General features: G+C 39.4%; 1 protein-coding gene across 2 annotated transcripts in view; it reads left to right on the top strand.

Moving 5' to 3' along the window:
- The first annotated feature begins 12,121 nt into the window (after positions 1-12,121).
- Positions 12,122-19,482, top strand: part of LOC139467144 (acetylcholine receptor subunit alpha-type acr-16-like) — a 77,661-nt gene continuing 70,300 nt past the window's right edge. For both annotated transcript variants that reach the window (XM_071248888.1, XM_071248867.1), the window contains exon 1: positions 12,122-12,335. The gene's annotated coding sequence lies outside the window, so the exon portion shown is untranslated. The remainder of the gene's footprint in view (positions 12,336-19,482) is intronic.

Genomic DNA, 19,482 nt, shown 5'->3' with positions numbered 1-19,482 from the left:
CTTTAAGGTCGTTGGCGGTCAAAAAATCTACTGTCATATTTCACCACAGATTGTAATGTGTTGCAAATTCGTTCATTGATTATCATACATTTATTACTGGAACCTGATATTTCTTACAATTCTGGAATTTTAAAGCTTTTTCGAATATCCCTTACTTTATCAGATTTTGCCACTGTGTGTTGAACCCATGTTTCGGTGTCTGTTTGCAGCTTCGTAACGTTTTGATAACGTTTGTTATTTTTCGTTACATCCACTTTTCAATTATATACTCTCTTGTGTCTGCAAGTTTATGTATATAAAGAGTTAACACATGGGTGCTGTGTGGTTTGGTTCATAATGACGCCTTACCGTGCCTAGTTTGAAAATGTAAAACTGCAACGCTCTCAAAATCACTTTAGTGTGGCTTGGTTCTGTATGGCGTGAAGGTCTCTAGTTTAAAATGGTTCCATAGGACCCACATGCTCTATCTGTAAACTGTTATCCTAACCAAGAACTGTTTGGATTGTTGTACGTGAATTACTGTGACGACATTTGAACACGAAAACGTGAGTATATTCTTTCCCCCTGGAGGCACCCGTCACAAACACATGCAAAGACAAGTCAAGTCATCACCTAAAATAATCACGGGAACATGTGAAAATAGAGAATTGTATCGGGCATCAGTTTGGTCACTGATGCATCAAATTAGGAAATGTCCCCCATATGTGCTTTATTAAGGCCCTGAATGGTGTAATCTTGATCAAACATCTTTTGAGCAAGAGTCGTATGACGCTCTTTGAAATCTTCGTAGAAGGAGCATGCTCATTCATTCGTTTTTATTCTTCCATGCTCATGGCCTCACGTCGCCCTCTCTCCCATTATCCGTCACCAACTCCTCTAACGCCCTCTTCTTCTTCACCCTCTCAAACACCATCAACGCACATCACCGCCTCTGCCACCGCCCCTGCATCTAGTCATGCAAATGGGACTGGAGAGACCAACTTGTCGTTTCTTGCTGGTGAACATAACGATGACTCTGCGGAATCAATTTTAATTACTCAGAGAGAAGCTGTTTCGATTTTATTTTAATCTTTCAACACAACGAATCAATATTAAGTTGAATGTTTCAATGTAAACTTCAGATTCCATCTAAACTTATAATTATTTGTGAAAAATCTGATATCCTGAACAATGTCTACTGGACATCTCAACTAAAAATATGGGCAAAGAGATATGTCATTGCAAGTCATTTGACACAGTGATCTAAACTTGAACTTATTCCATTTCAATTCAATCACTGAATAGTGCAGAGTTTGGTTAATCGAAATCCGTTCTTTAAAATAAATTTAAAACCTACCTTAACAGTCTGTGAATCTACGGCTTAAAGTGCACACGAACAGCTAAGACGAAGCACGTCTTTAACACAAAAACCCTGGACGAACGAGCTTTCGTGTTGTGTCTGGATTATCTAAAGTATATTAGTATGTGAATGAATCGAATCTTTGATTCGCCCTCGTTATGGGCATTGGTTTGTCAGCAACACACCTGTGCTTGTTGGCTTCAACTTAGAGGAAAATGCCTCGGACCTGCATCACTTTGAGCTTTCCCCTAACACGTATCTGACACACTCTGATGTAACTGAAATGCTGTTCAAAGGGTCAAACCAAGCCACGAAGTCCGAGATTCAAGTGCAGTTGGCCCGGGCTAACTGGCTATAATAGCAAATTGATCATAGTCATTCACAACTTGATTGATTTATTACGATAAATGTAATAATGTTGACCAATCGTGTAGTTTGTGAACCCTGATATGATCATTGATAAGAGCTTCCGGAGACGAGAACAACTTGCTTCGTACGTTGTAAGAGCAATGAAACCTTTCACAGAAACAGAAACGTATCTTTTAATTTCAGATTATTCCGATGTTCTGTTATATTCAGTAGGAGCAAAGGACGCACAATGAAATCTCATTTTTGCTTTATGGTGAACTGACTCGATGTACCAGAGTCAAAACGCACAATCAGGAAATGACAACAATTACACACAATCTGAAAAAACATATCAGTAGATCATATTTTTCATCATATTTGTCTTACCACACTGACTATATCTTAAACTTAAAAATAAAACTTTAAAAAAATCAAACAAGAAGGGAGTGTCATATTTTTAAATGCATCGTCTCTAGCCAGTCTCTCGCAGGAAAATATGATACTGATATATATGTTTGCTATAAAAATACTAATAATACATCCTTCACTTTGGCAGAATAAGATTACTGATTAATAATTTTACTGACCGATTCATGCAGGATAAGACCCGCGAAGATCCGGGTTAGAATAGGTCTTCAGCAACCCATGCTTGCCGTAAAAGGCGACTATGCTTGTCGTAAATGGCGACTAACAAGATCGGGTGGTCAGGCTCGCTGACTTGGTTGATGCATGTCATCGTACCTCAATGGTCGATGCTCATGATATCAATCACTGCATTGTCTGGTCCAGACCCGATTATTTACAGACCGCCGTCATATAGTTGGAATACTGCTGAGTGTGGCGTTAAATAACAAACAAACAAATCATGCACGATAAAATAAATGCATTCTTACTATTGCGTTACACACATGTATTTTAATATTTTTATATACCCACAAACTATACGCACTAATATTATTTATTATTTTGCACCGAATTCCAAACTAAAAACTTCACGTTCATGATCACTGAATAGTACATACAATAGGGTCTTATCCTCTGAAAATATAGATCGCCGTGGTGAACATCCTCGCCGGTTACATGTACATGTATTTATCCCTGGCAACAGCAGATTGACGAGCGTGATTTCAACTATATAAACACAGAGTAAGCAAATTGTGTCCGGTGAAACATTCGATGACTTGTTTACTGAAAACGTACCATCGGTGTATTTTGTTTGAGATAAGGATACTAGTCTTGGCATGTATTATACTTCCCCCTGTGAAGATGTTTGTGTCAAAAAAGAGGGAATTCACAATAAAAAGTTATTAGTCTCAGAAAAGATCCCAAGGATCCGTCTCCACTTCATTAACTTATATAAATACGGGGAATCTGTAAACACAAAAAGCTGCCAAAGAACTGGGCTTCACCGTCTAGTGCGGTGTCCAGACTCGGTCTAGACGTTGCAGTGAAAGCAATGTTTGCACCTTGGACATTATATCTTTTTAAACTGGATATTCGTCAACTGCTATATACAAATAAATACTCAAATAATAAAATGTGATTCAGGAGATATGCAAAATGGGTTTTCAATGACAAGACAAGAATCAAATTGCAGATACCAGAATACCACTTTTAATCGCCACCTTAAATCGAACTCACGTTGCGCAGTATAAGTCTAAAATTCGTGCAGACGAACTGTCTTTATCACAATATGCCACGAACGAAAGACATATGTTACAGATAATCAAAAATAACGTTGTAGCTTTAAAGATTTTTTTTACCTGTTAAAGGTCATCAACTGGGTCAGATAGCACGAGAGCAGACTCTACAAACGGTATTCAATACGATATGATACCGGGCTTCCATTTCCTAGGCTATAAAGAAACCTGATTTTATAGGGCAATGTTAAGAACTCAATTGGAAAAAACCCTAAAATATACACCAGGGGAATTGATTTATGTAATACAAAAGCATCATATTCCCGAGACGTCTAAAGCCAAACATATCCAGTTCAATTTATAGAAGACGGTTTCATTTCATTCATTGTATGGAATATCCTAACATCACCATACATACATTTAAATATGTCAGGTCCCGTCGGACTTGGCCGGACCTATCGTCGACATCTTGTCTGTAGATGCTGTAGTTATGGCTAGCCATTGCTCTGTCCATGACCTGACACTGGCATAACACGCTTCTGTTGTGCACATCGGTAATCGTATTTAAGATTTGGACGATAACTCTAGTTTATATTACCGATGGACCTGAGAACTGGCCATCTATTTGCCCAACGGTGCCCGCATCGTCCATTGCAGCACCACCCACAGGAGCTAAAACAAAAGGAAAGGATATCAGACCTGTAAGGACTATTGTAATGAGGCTGTATTTTTTACATTCCCGTTCGTCCAAGAAGATGATAGTCTGCTTAGAAGATTATTTTCCACCATTACACCAGACGACAGAAAAGACACGTTTAATATATATATTGAGCTCGACGCAGCATTACGAGAATTTCAAGGCGTGTTCAGAGCTCTTCAGATCTGGAGACAAACAGGGCGCTTCCTTTTAGAAAACAGCGTGTCCTTTCAGGTCACCTTCTATAACAAGTTCAAGGGGTTTTGTTATTGCAGGTGTGGGAATTAACGCTTAAATATTCCTTCACTTAATGGAAAGACATAAAGCACGTTTACAGCTTTATCAGCAATTTTCCTGCGATATGTGCAATGTCCCTCCTATATCAGCAGATTTACAGCCATATCAGTGGCTTTTCCTGCTGGATGTCGACAGCCTGACTGTCATTAATCGAATCTGACCCATGGGCTGATAGCATGGGAACAAACCGCGTCACGATGACGTCACACAAAGTAACCGACCTGTCATCGACAAGAATGACATGGGATACCAGAGAACTGGGGAACTTTGGAGATCGAACCCCGGAATCTTGGGGGCATCCAATTATTAAAACAAATTGAAAATAATACTTAGACATACAGATGCTTCAACAAAGTCAAGCACATTGAGGCAAGCGTGCCTACAAACACTGACTCACGCACACGCACACGCACACGCACACGCACACGCACACGCACACGCACATGCACACGCACAGGGATCAATGCATATCAAAACCACCCTCCACATAATTTAAAAAGAAGTACCATAATCATAATCGGACAGTTTTCAAAATGATCATTCTCCAGATTTGTGATATACACAGGCATATAAATCAATTTGATTTTATGCTGTTGATTGGAACTTGCCAGGCCCCATAACAGAACATGGCATTTTATTTGATACGCCAACTAGTGACGTGAGTGAGAGGATTACATCATGCCAGGAACATATCGACATTTTGTTCTAAGTGTATCCGACCTCGTAAGTATTAACAGATTTTAACGTCCATTAAAAATAAGATCTTTTTCTGAAGTTTCCGATGACGTTATGCGTTCAACGTATTACCTCTGAAGAGTTATGGACGATTTTCACATGAACAGATAAAAATGACAATATGTGAGTTTAAGAGACGTGTGTGAAGACTTCCCAAAACAAAAAATACTTTCTTCATTAAATTACGATCATTTTTTTTCTAGATAATCTGTACTATCTCATGATCTTAATGTTTCTACAAGTCACCGCTTGCAGCAAACTGTCCTTCTAATGTATAAATGTCAAGAAGGCGAACATTCGTATTTTCGTCCATAATATTACAATGTTTGAACTTTGAAATCTAAATCGTACCTGTAATTGTATGGTATTTTATTTCTGCCTACTGCAGAATAGGGAACAGTCTCAATCACAGATATGCTGTCTTGAACAAATTACAAACATGCCGCTGTTGAATCAATACAGAGCCACAAAACTATCTCTCTTCTCTTCATACCCGAACTGTATTACAGATTCCTAGGATTGAACCAACATGAAAATATGTGGCCATTATCTTCCTCGCTGTGAAGACGCTTGAATTCTTTGACCCTTGTACAAGACATTGAAAGAACCATAGCTTACCCGCAGCCATTTCAAGTAGTTTGTTATTATTTATAAGTGGTTGGAACAAACTGATGGGAAAATATAAGGACAGGATCAGGAGGAACTTTGAATTTAATGTCTGTGGCTTGCTCTGGCATCTTTAAAAAGTACACTGATCATGAATGAATATATTAAATCAACAAAAACATGATGGGATAGACGTTTCAGTTATCCTGATCTCAATATCTGATATTCCCAGTCGTTTCTGTCTCGGGATATGGGATAGACGTGGCCGTGTTTGGACAACCACCTTTGACTCTATGAATATCACGAAAAATAAAACCGCTGTAAAGTAGGCAACGCTTCGTGTTTGCTGTGCATAAAATAATGTTTGATTTTAAAGTGTCTGCTTTGAAGAATTCATTTAGAACCCTATTGTGTATCCTTCGTCCCACGACCATCTTTGAGCCTGGAAGCCCTTCTGTTGTTATGATTCACCCGATATGTCTGATGTTGGAACATTGTTCAGTCAAAAGACCGTTATGGGCACCAACCACGAGACGAAGGTGAAGGAAGAGGGGGGTTACTATGGTTACAAGACCTCAGGTAGCAAACATAGATGCACTTGTAACGAAACGGGATCACAGACAAACGTAAGGCTACCGGAAGCTTGGGGACATCCTGTCAATGTGAACATCAACTCGGCCTGAAACTTCCCTCGGGTATTCGCCGTTGCACCTCTACCCAACTTTCATCCTCCCTCCCCCTTCATTCCGGGTATTCCAGGTATTCGCCATGTTTGAATGTCTCTTAAAAACAGCAGATATGCCTGGGGCATCAGTATTCCCTCTTAAGGTGTACTATGCTTGAAACATCCCCCAAGGTTTTCGGCAGTCTGGAACATGCCTTTAAAGTCTTCACCAGGACTGATTGGAACACCCCTTTCACCAACTCTTAGGCATTCGCCGGTCACCAGAGCAGTATTCACCAGAGCACACTTTACATTCCTATTTCAGGTATGTTGGGGTGGCAGGGAAAGAACTCTTAATTTATTCATCAGCGCCTTCTGGAACATCCATTTATAGTGTTGGTCAACGCTGCCTGGAACATTCCAGATTGGGTGTTCGAAGCCAAATCATATATTTATCATATATATATTGATACACGATATTAATTTACCCAAACAAAATATCACTTAACTGTTTTATAATGTATTATTATATGTTTCCGATTACATTGTTTAGGTGACATCCGAAACATCCAGCGACATTCCGCTTTAGCCTACCTCGCGATACATCGACCAGTGTCGCTGACTTAACAGAAACGCATCAAGAAATACATACAAATTTGTCTCTGCTCATCATCTTTAGAGCCTTGGAAACATCGACATGAAATCCTCGATGCATTTGCTATGATGTCATTGATGAGAGTCATGGATGAGAGTCATGGATGAGTCATGGATGAGAGACGCGGATGGGGGTCATGGATGGGCTCGTTCATGGATGAGATTCATGGATGGGGTCCTGGGTGAGAGGCATGGGTGGGAGTCATGGATGGGGTCATTGGTGAGAGTCCTTTATGGGTCATGGATGAGAGTCATGGATGGGGGTCATGGATTAGAGTCAAGGATGGGACATTGGTAAGAGTCATGGACGGGGTCATGGACGGGGTCTTGGATGAGAGTCACAGCGATATGTAGTAACCAATAAACCACGTAACCCCCTCCTACCCCCCTTCCCTGGGTCCGCCAATCTGTCTGATTGATTTATCGCCAAAACAAATATAAAAAAAAAACTTAAGGAGGAAGAATTGTAGAAGTGCTCGATACGCCCTTTTATTCACGTTTCCGTCACGAATTAGAGCCATTTATCGCGAAAACAAATATTTAAAAATCAAAAGGAGGGGGAATTGTATTAGTGCTCGAAACGCCCTTCTACTCCACTTTCCATCACGACTTAGTATCAAGTAAAGGATGCATTGCTTCCGCACAGTAATCGTTATGTACAGTGGAACTTCTGACAATGGATTAAAGAAATCCCTCTTTGAATGATAACCTCCCATATCACCAAGCCTTAGGGACCCGTGAAGGTTCCGGGGTAGAATAGGTCTTCAGCAACCCATACTTGCCGTGAAAGGGCGACTATGCTTGTCGTAAAAGGCAACTAACGGGATCGGGTGGTCATGGTCGCTGACTTGGTTGATACTTGTCATCGATCCCAACTGCGTTGATCGATGTTCATGCTATTAATCACTGGATTGTCTGGTCCAGACTCGATTATTTACAGACCGCCGTCATATAGCTGCAATATTGCTGAGTGCGGCGTTAAACAACAAACCAACCAAAACCAACCAAGCCTTAGGTCTTGCATTTTTATTGTCTTATTTATGAAGGAGTATATATGTATGAATACTTTATATTAAATAATATATATATATATATATATATATGTATGTATGTATGTATGTATGTATGTATGTATGTATGTATGTATGTATGTATGTATGTATGTATGTATGTATGTATGTTAAACCACGACTGAATTACAAATAAGAAATATATATACTACATTTTTAGTGTCCTATTGATCTAGTGAAAGATTTAGCCTATCGACATCCCACATTGACTACATCGCTCCGTCAGGGCACAGCGTGAAATTTAAAGTAGAATTTTGAGAAACACACAGAACTTGCCATCACTCATACCGTGCAGATCTATAATGCTCTGGCTTTGCTCTAACTTTCTCTCCAGCTGTTGTGGCGTCATAGAAGATGACCGAAATATATTCCAGCATCAAAACGTCGTATATACTTCGATCCCGATGGATCGTTGCTAATGCTTTCAGTCACCGTGTCCAGAGGCGATTATGTTATAGACCATCGCGATATGGTTGATACATTGCTGACGACTTGGACGCTGAAGAACATCCACTCACTCACTGTCATTCGTCATCTGTTACAGAACCTAGTGGGGATTCAGAGGCAGAATATATTCCCAGTACACCAAGGTTGTAATAAGATCGGAGGATCGGATGGTTATCATGTTCACATTACCTTGAATATAATGTGTCATCCTCGTTGCTCGTTACATTTAACCACTTGTTTGTCATGACCCGGCTACGAGTGCTTACAGGTTGTCGAGGAAAAGCTAAAATATAGCTGAATGAAACGTCACACAACGAACCTTAACTCTCCCGCTCACTCAACTTTTCATCAGCACTTTATTTCTCTCAGGCCGAGTGCATCGGCATGTGAGGTACAAACAGTATTTAACATTGCGGTGGACAGAGGTTAACCGGGAGTTTCATAATAATGTTAACAAATCTACATAGTTTCTTTTGGATAGATATCCTATGGCAGTTGAATAATTGCTGGAGTTGTAACATATTTGGTCTTTTTAATAGGGGATGTACATGTCTCTTTGTCAGATCTAACTCACCAACGCTAGGCGGCGTTTCCTGTCCCTTGATGAGATGTCCCCAATGAAGACGATGGTGAACCCAGTACCCAATGCGTGTGGTATTGGACACCTCAAGGCATTGAGTGAGTGAGTGAGTGAGTATGGTTTTACGCCGCTTTTAGCAATATTCCAGCAATATCACGGCGGGAGACACCACAAATGGGCTCCACACATTGTACCCATGTCGGGAATCGAACCCGGGTCTTCGGCGTGACGAGCGAACGCTTTAACCACTAGGCTACCCGACCGCCCCTCAAGGTATTGAAGTAAGTGAGTGAGTGAGTTGGGTTTAACGCCGCTTTTAACGCCGAAGTGATGCAGGTCTCAGACGTTTACCACTTAGGTGAAACCCACGAGCATGGGTATGGTGCTGACAAACCTAGAAACATAATCAGCGAACAGGGATTCGAACCCACAATCATAGGTTTCTGGCGCCACCAGTGCCCCTGAAGGTATTGGACGGACAAATTGGCCGGCAGTAGATGAGTGATCAGTCCTCAATCTTCACCTGTCTGTCGGAATGAATTGATATATGCCACAGAGTCGGTCATACAATGTAGGTCAAAGAACGTTGCCAGCTGGACATTGTATCCATTTAACAACTAGGTTACTGTCACGTAGTGATTTGATTCTTGGAAAACACCAGCCCGTTTTGTTAAAAATGGTAGAGGCTTGTTTTCCAAAGGTTTGTCGTCTCTTTTATCTGAGACAATAATCCATTTTGAAAAGCTCTTCCCAACAAAACTAGTTGATCATGTAGGTCAACCAGGCTAGTATTGGTTACCTCCATTAATAGGAAACAGTCTCCAAATTTCACGCGGACTATTATTAGACCGTCTAGACCTAGATGGACAACAGGCGTTGGAGGCCGGGACACTGTCTACTACAAGACAACTTCAATCAAATCAAGTACTTAATATCTATAATTATACTTAATGAAACAAACAGGTTGTGGTTAGCTCACCTGTCACATTCAAGATGGTCTGATCTGAAGTCACTCTTGCTTTCGTTCCCTTTAACTAGGTTTATACATACAAGGCAGGCGTATTTCCAACAAATTTCATTATACATTTTGTTCGCAGACAAGATACTAGATCCGTGGGATTTGTTTTCTAACAATCACAATGTTGTATGGTGTTTTGTCGTTATTTGCCTTAAACTGTCCCACCTGTCGTGTTACTGAAATATTCATTTATCCTATCGGGTGGTCAGGTTCACTGACTTGGTTGATGCATGTCACCGTATACCAATTGAGTAGATCGATGTTCATGATGTCAATCACAGGATTTATTTACAGACCGCCGTCATATAGCTTTAATATTGAAAAATAATACTGGAGTGCAGTGTTAAACAACAAATAAACCAACCAAACAAAACATTCACCCATTCCCCGAGACTCGTATCTAGTATCTGAAATTAACATATTTTACAGAAAAAAAACAGTTGCATTAACAGTTGCATTAATCTAAACTTGCCAAACATTATAGACTTGCATGGATCTGTATTGGATATACTTGACAGACTACGCATGACAGACAGACTACCAATCCCCCATTGATTACATGTACACAATCACCCCTTCATCCACACGAACATATCCATATACAGTAAAACCTCGTTAATCCGGAGCCCTTCCGGAACATAAATCTAGTTGTTAATCCGGCCAATCGTTCATCCGGACAATTTGTTAATCCGGACAATTTCACAGGGAACGTTAGCGCCCGGGTTAGTGGGGTTTCACTGTATACACTCCGTCACTAACAGCTTCCTGACTGACTTACTCAATCAACTCTCACTTGGTAACACATCCCCAGCTAAGTATTACAACAAAGAATATGGATGTGCTACATAGATGGTCGGAAATAACACATCTATAATAACATGATCTCGGCAGGGAGCGGTCTGTCACGGACGCTTTGAGATCATATATCAATAAAGATCTGACGTATTTTACCTCCCGATATAGTGTTGTTTTTCAACATGTTTATGTAAGCCAGGGGCTCGTTCCATTAAACGATTTTGGCGCTAAAATGATCGTAGCTAGCATACTTAACGTCGGTTCTTATCAAGGAAGAATCTGAGAATTTTGAAATAAAGGTTCAAATAACTTATACTTCATTATGGATCGATGCTACGTTTTCTCTACCAAAGAAGGATGAGCCTGATGTTGGGGATTTGGGATGGGGATGGGGCACCTCGCAAAGCCCATCCTATAAATCCGCTCAAACCTAATTCGCCCTGTGTGCAGCTAATCTAAACCATACCCTGTTTCTGTTGTGAAAAATATATTCAAGCTTACATTCTTCACGGATTTAATATATTTCCCTTGATTCCAAAACACAAACGTTATAAACATATAGCTGAACCCAATCTATATCAGAGTGAGATATATATAACCTTATTCGACCCGTGAAGATTCCGGGGTAGAATAGGTCTTCAGCAACCCATGCTTGCCGTAAAAGGCAAATATATGTGTCGTAAAAGGCGACTAACGGGATCGGGTGATCAGGCTCGCTGACTTGGTTGATGCTTGTCATCGTTCCCAGTTGCGTGGATCGATGCTCATGATATTAATCACTGGATTGTCTGGTCCAGACTCGATTATTTACAGACCGCCGTCATATAGCTGCAATATTGCTGAGTGCGGCGTTAAACAACAAACCAACCAACCAACTATAACCTTATTCCATGATTCGCACATAACAAAACATAAGGAACAGGTTTTGGAAACTTTACTTAAAGAAAGTTCGAGAAGATAAAGTCCAAGCCTTGTCTTAAACGCCCCAACGCTTAAATCACCCATCAGTCGGAGACAGGTTGTTTTCGTGGATTTCCAATCAGCTCAAGTGGTCTTTTCAAATCATTCCAAAATGTGATCTCAATTCCTCGTTTCCGCTGCCGTTCAAACTCTGCCAAAGAAGAAGTCCGGGACTACTTTCAAGACACACAACGCTGCCATAGTTCAGTATTGATGTTTTACAGATAACACGTGTGTTCGTCCGCTGCTGACAGGATAGTTCTCGCTAACCTCTCTCGTCGTTGTATGACACTGATGAGAGTTGATGCCGCGGTTGGGATGTTCTCAATGAAAACACGTTGATCGGACGCTTGGTTTAACAGACATGTCAGTTTGGAATATCATACTTCGAATGTTCTATAAACTTCTTAGAACTGTTTCTGCAGAATTTTTAATGTGTTCACAGAGTTAAACGTGGAGAACTCCTGGGGAGGCTGAATACAAAGGTAAGAATCCGTTACTCTTTTTCATAAAACGTTGCTCTCGTTGTGTTCATTTTAAAGTTTTCATCGTAGTCATCTAGTATCAATCCATTATGTTGTCATGGCACATCACATGAAAATACTTTGCTTACACACGACCGTTTCAGTCGAAGTAATTATAATATTTCTAAAAACTTTTCAGTTTAACATACAATAATATGTTTTTGTACATGTTTTTCAATTTTGCAATTCTACGGATTATGTTAATATGTTAATAGTATTCCACTTTGGTAGTCATTGACAAACAATTAGGATACACACTAAAATATTTTTTATTAAAATATTATATTGCTCTTCGACTTGAAACGTGTTTGGATTATCTGATTGTTTCAAAAGAATATCGGTTTTAATGTTGAAAAGGCAAGAGGCACCGACCTGGTTGTCCACCTTCTTATCAAAACTCCGTTTCAATTTGTCTCCAACATGCCTCCTACAAATTTGTTGTCTGTGATAGACATCAGCATCTAAAAAAGACGTACCGAAAAGGGTTTTTTTTATTTTTAAAAATATGGCTTCATTTTGTGTATGGTCAGACCATTATGAGAATGGCTTTGTTGCTTTTATATAGATTATCAGTACAATGTGCCGTTATACCGGACTGTGATTAACAGTACGAGAGAAGTACAAGGAGGCGTTGTAACGGAGTACGATTAGCAGTACATGAAAAGTACAACATGGCATTGTAACGGACTGTAACATATGCATGTATGGGCATGGAACAGTAACTGGTTAGTAAGCGTTCGCGATCGATGTCGACGCGAAATGGACAAAACAATAGAAGACTGCAACCAATAGGTCCCGAGGACATTATCTCGGAGAAAGTCTTTGTTGTGAAACAAAACCCCTAATTAGAGAGCAAGTCTGTCTGGTGTCGTGATTAAGGGAATGTGGTTGGATCTACGTCCCGGGCATCAGGGAATTGATAGTCGGTTCCTATAAGACCTTAAATAAATTGGATAATGATTTACTCAAAGACAAACATGATCATCAAACGCGATATTTCAGGTTGTACTTTATGCATCTGGGTCCGTCCCATGGAACGTCCTCTTGGCCTGGCCAATCGTTGATATTTACTATTTGCAACACAAAGAAACTTATTATCCTGTCGTTTATGACTTGTTATAAACATGTCAAAGATCTTATTGTATCTGGCTACCTGGTTGAAAGGATCATGTACTGATGAAACTTGGTTTAAATATCAACTCCCTATTTGGATATTTGCAACGTTTCGGAGTATGTCCTTACTCTGCCATCTCCTTGCCTCGCACGCATTACGTGAATTTGTTTTATCTATATTGGCGTCTTTATTGTTGATAGCAACACGAAGATAACGTTTAATTCACCCGATAATAGAGTATGAATTTGGTCCGTAACTATATTTACCTGATGAAAGATTATTAATGTAGTCTGTAACGTTTAATACTCGGAAGAAGGAGTATGAACATACTCTGTAATGTATAATTCTCCCGATGTTGGAGTAGGAAGTCTGTAACATTTATTGCACTGATGAAAGAGTTGGACCATGGTCCGTTACGTCAAACTCACTGATGAAGGACGATAAATATAGTCCCTAACGTTAAAACAAACGTACTCCCTAACATTTAATTCACTGATGAATATACGATGAATAGGACGATGAATATACTCATTAACGTTTAATTCACTGATGAAGGAGTAGGAACACAGTCTGTAACGTTTATTGCACTGATAAAGGGGTTGGACCATAGTCCTTAACGTCAAACTCACTGACAAAGGACGATTAATATACTTATTAACGTTGAATTCACTGATAAAGGACTTAGAACATACCCTGTAAAGCTCAATTCACCCGATGAAGGAGTTGGAACACAGTCCGTAACGTCAAACTCACTGACGAAGGACGATTAATATACTTATTAACGTTGAATTCACTGATAAAGGACTTAGAACATACCCTGTAAAGCTCAATTCACCCGATGAAGGAGTTGGAACACAGTCCGTAACGTCAAACTCACTGACGAAGGACGATTAATATACTTATTAACGTTGAATTCACTGATAAAGGACTTAGAACATACCCTGTAAAGCTCAATTCACCCGATGAAGGAGTTGGAACACAGTCCGTAACGTCAAACTCACTGACGAAGGACGATTAATATACTTATTAACGTTGAATTCACTGATAAAGGACTTAGAACATACCCTGTGAAGCTCAATTCACCTGATGAAGGAGTAGGAACACAGTCTGTAACGTCAAACTCACTGACGAAGGACGATTAATATACTTATTAACGTTGAATTCACTGATAAAGGACTTAGAACATACCCTGTGAAGCTCAATTCACCTGATGAAGGAGTTGGAACACAATCCGTGACGTTTTATTCACCCTACAAAAGAGTATGAATTTAGTCCGAAATATTTAGTCATTGATGAAGGAGTATGAACATACTACGTATGTTCAATTTGCCCGATGAAGAGGTGTGAACATAGCGGTCTAATGTCTGTAAGAAAAGATTTCACCATCATGCAAAGCCTTCTTTGTTAGGCGCAGAAATCATCAATCAGCCCTCGTAGAATAAGAAAAACGTCTTTGTCATTGGTATTGATCGACATTGTTGTTATTGAAAGGTTATGATATAGATAAGTATCCTCTTGACCAAACCATATTTCATATTTTGTGCTAACAAAATATTGTTTGAACCATAAAATATGAATGGCGTGGCAACGTTACCAAAAAAGCAAATTGGAAATATCAATATCGAAAACTTGATTATTTCGACATCAATATTCTTTCTGGTTTGGGTACTGATAATAATTTCTTTTCCAGTGGATAGTGCCAAGAAATATAAATGAGCCTTATGTATTTTGTTGGTCACACGGAAAATGCGATCCTGTTACTGAAGTGATGTAGAGTTTTACAACAGTCCCATAGTACAAGGATTCCTCTTTGTCCCAGTGATATATAGACACTATTCCATCAATCTTTACAGAAAAGGGTAATCAGGTCATGAACACATAATTATCATTACTGCAAAATATCTATCTATCTGATTGTCCAGTCGCCGTCTTGTAAAAGCCTATGAATGTCGGCTGGCAGGCCCATGTGGACATTATGAAGTAAACGACTTTGATTTGACGTCTCTTGATTGTCATGCCAGAATTCACTCTTTTTGTTCCAAGATTGCTTACTGAGAGCTCGCTTGCGATCAGATGATATATCTAAAATTGGCACAAATTATTTCGCAGAAACTAAAAAATAATTTCCATAAAATTATCTTCTGATAAAATCAGGTTTTATTCAGGAGATACTAAGCCCCTTGATCCGCAAGTTTGTCGACTTTGACGAAAGGAATCAAGCCTGTAAGTTTACAAAAAATGCTGATCACTGACACTATAATTGCTAACAACTTGATTATGCTAATGGTTGATGTATATTTGCATCAAATAGCATTACATATCTAGAGACTAAGAAATGAGGGTCGAGAAATGACGAATAACCGGTGCAGGGGAATTACTGTTCTATGTGCCGAGTGTTAAGAAATGTACACAAATTAAATTGGTGTTCATAGTGAAAACCGATCACAATTAACGAGAATACCCTTGCCTCTATGGATAAAATACCACTAAAACTACACTAGAGTGCGTTTTGATACTCGCATCAATAGCTGTATTTTGCATTTTTCATATTATGCAACACATTGAGCAGAAATGCAGTTCCTTATTCATACCTCTGTAAATTTAAGTTGTAACATGCCAGTCATCTTAATATTCCTTCCATCTGTAATTTGTCTGTCCGCACAAGCCATGGAATGAACTGGGTTCTTTTTTAGCAGCTTGGACAAAATCGTATTGCAAGCTGCTCGTATAAACAGTGACACCAATTAATTATAACGTACAATAAAAATGGCCCATTAGCACCGGACGTTCTTGTAATTGATGATGAAACCATGATGGAATAATTACGTACGTCATTTAATTCTGTATCGACCACAAGTCGGTGACGATTAATTTTTACTTTGAAAGAAAGAATATGCAGAGACGCAGGACTGTGGTATGTGAACACAAACGCTTTACGTCAGTAGGTTGGTGTTGATCACTGAAAAGAGAATACACGATCATCATCGTCGTCGTCGTCATCCACGACGTGGAACACCAGAGATCGGCTTCACATAGTGTACCCTGGTGGGGAACTGAACACTGGCCTTGGACGTGACAAGCGACAGCTTTAACCACCAGCCATCCACACCGTCCAACAATGATAATGAATTTATAGAGCGCCTGGTATTCAAGTATGCAGCTGTTAACTAACACTTAGACATGCAAAGCATCATTTGCCTGTTTTGCAGAGATAATCGTGGACTTGATGTTCAGATGTTAGAGTGAGTGAGTGAGTATGGTTTTACGCCGCTTTTAGCAATATTCCAACAATATCACGGCGGGGGACACCAGAAATGGGCTTCACACATTGTACCCATGTCGGGAATCGAACCCGGGTCTTCGACGTGACGAGCGAACGCTTTAACCACTAGGCTACCCGACCGCCCCCAGATGTTAGATGATCATTATGTAGCCACTATTACGGATTTTACATATTTACTCGATGAACCATATACCAGTATACAGTAAACTACGTGTATAACGAAAACGCTTTTAACGAACTGACGGATATAACGAACTGGGTGTTTTTGTCCCGGCCATTGTATATATGCTTATAACGAACTACTATTTTACCGAACTACTGCAATAGCGAACTAAAATAATTTGAAGCAGTTCACCATAGTCCTATTTCAATGTCGTAATTCAATCTTTAAGGTCTATTAGAACAGAATGTCATGTAATGGTTACCAAGGTACGGCAAGCCGCGTGTTTGTGACGGGTGCCACCAGAGGGCAGGATACGTTCACATTTTCGCGAACACCTACTATCATCTGTATTGTATACTGATTAATAGGGCAGCAACGATACAGGAAGGTCACGATACGATACGCATCTCGATATTCTGGTCACGATACGATACGTATCTCGATAAGCAATGATAAAAAAACAAGACTTAAAGCATGTCACGATTGACCCTTTCATGATTTTGGAACAATCAAAATTATTTTATAATAACAAGACTACTGAAGTTGTTCAACTTTCCTTCAAAACAGTTCAAAGTTCAGACACCAGAAAATAATCAATTTACTCCACCAGTGATACAACTTCAAAGAATTTTGATGCTATGGTCGAAGAAATTGTATCTGAAATTATTGTTTTATCAGGAATAATTTATTCCAATATCGTGTTACCTTAGTTGCAGCTTTTACTATATAATTATATATTTATGATTATAAGAACCACAAGTGTAGCATTTTGGTACTGGTGATTGCTGTTGCAGGATATTTTTACGTATGGAACAATTTGACCAGTCACCCTAGGGACTTCCCGTGCTACATGTATGTCGATTGCGATAACGTTATGTTGACATATATTAGCCAAATTGCCACAAATATGACTTTTAACGAGTCAAAGTATGGTATTTTTAATATATGTATCCATTCTCTAGCAACTTAAGTTCGTTTCAATGCGTCAAAAGCGGTAATCTGACCGTGGTTGCTGTATCTCTTCACACACGATTTCACATAACTTAATGAAAACAATATTAAATGAAATTTTGAATAAAATTAATAAAATAGATTACAAACACAAGTCCAGATATACAATGAACACGTCTTAATAACAAGATAGTAATACTATAATAATGGTATTGAATTGCGTACTTCAGTTCGGATTTGCTGACAGGTATTTTCGGTGTTATGTGCTTGCGGTGATCAGCTGATAATGTTTTATGAGATGGGGAAAAACATCTGTCGGTGTAAAACCTGAGCTTATTAAAAATGTAAGTACGTTTTGGGGAGCCATGCGTTAGCGCGCGCTATAACCAAGTTAGCGGTTTATTGAAAGGCACAATACCGAGGAAACGCTGTACTTGACATTTGCGTTCCGTATTGTGGCGTATCGATAAATGGGCCCACGTTTGTCGTATATCGTATCGTGGGTCAAGTATCGCGATGCATCGGAATATCGGTGCATCGTTTCACCCTTAGTGATTAATACATATATTCTCATGATAGAGTCGAAATCGTACAATCGACTCTTTTTGGCAAAGACTTCTTATAAATATGGAAAGGGTTTTATCGCTTTTATTATTATGACAGTTATAGACACAAGTACTGAAAGGGCATTCTTCCATGAAAGAGACAGATGAATCTCACTGGTTTTTATAGTAATTAGTATAACATGATAAGTTCATGCCAGTGTTGTTTCCGAAATCCATTTCACTGAACGGAGGTTACATCTAAATAAACATGTACTTAAGAAACTTCGCAGTAGGTAATTTAAACCTTTTCGATGTATTGGAGCTGAGTTATTTATATCGTTCGTGTTCCTTTGTGTGGGTTTTCAAACCGACAGTCATAATTTAATCAAAATGCCCAAGGGATTTTAACTCTACAAACACAATGTCATGTAGGCTGCAATTGCCAACACCGATGAGCGTTCAAGTGAGCGCAGCTAGCAAGAATATGAGTCCTGGTTTCGTCCATAATAATACGACCCTATCTCATTCCTGCAAATGTCTGCTCCAGCAGGACAATAATTGGCAGGTGCGAGAAGGTTTCGTGACGTCACACACAGCACCAGATTTAGAATCAAACACATTGTGACATTCATTACCTTATGTCTCTGTTGCGCTGTCAACTTTAAAGTTAATCGCTGCCAGAACTTTGGTATTTCATCTCGAGAAACTCGACCTTTGCAATTTATGATCTTTTATTTACTAATGAGACGATTCTGCTCTCCTCGTGTTATTAGCAATGCCTCGGTGCTCAATGACAAGACTGTGAAATAGGCTGTTTTCTCTTTACAAAGTTGCCACTGGCAGGCGACTGTTGTTCTGTCAGTCGTGCTAAGATCTTAATAATCAACGGAGGCCAACCAGATTGAACGTCACAATGTGTTTCATCTTGTTCTAATGATTACATCTCTTCGGCGCAATCTCTTTATTACTGGCCACCACAAAGGCTAGATCAAATAGATAATGTTTTCACTCATGAGAACAAAAGATTGAATTTGAAATATTTGATTATTGTT

The sequence above is a fragment of the Haliotis cracherodii genome, unplaced genomic scaffold (assembly GCF_022045235.1).
Source record: "Haliotis cracherodii isolate W230 unplaced genomic scaffold, xgHalCrac1.p SCAF_1, whole genome shotgun sequence".
In the NCBI taxonomy this organism is placed as follows: Eukaryota; Metazoa; Mollusca; class Gastropoda; order Lepetellida; family Haliotidae; genus Haliotis; species Haliotis cracherodii.
The sequence above is the reverse complement of the archived record's forward strand: the minus strand, read 5'-3'. Positions and strand labels throughout refer to the sequence as shown.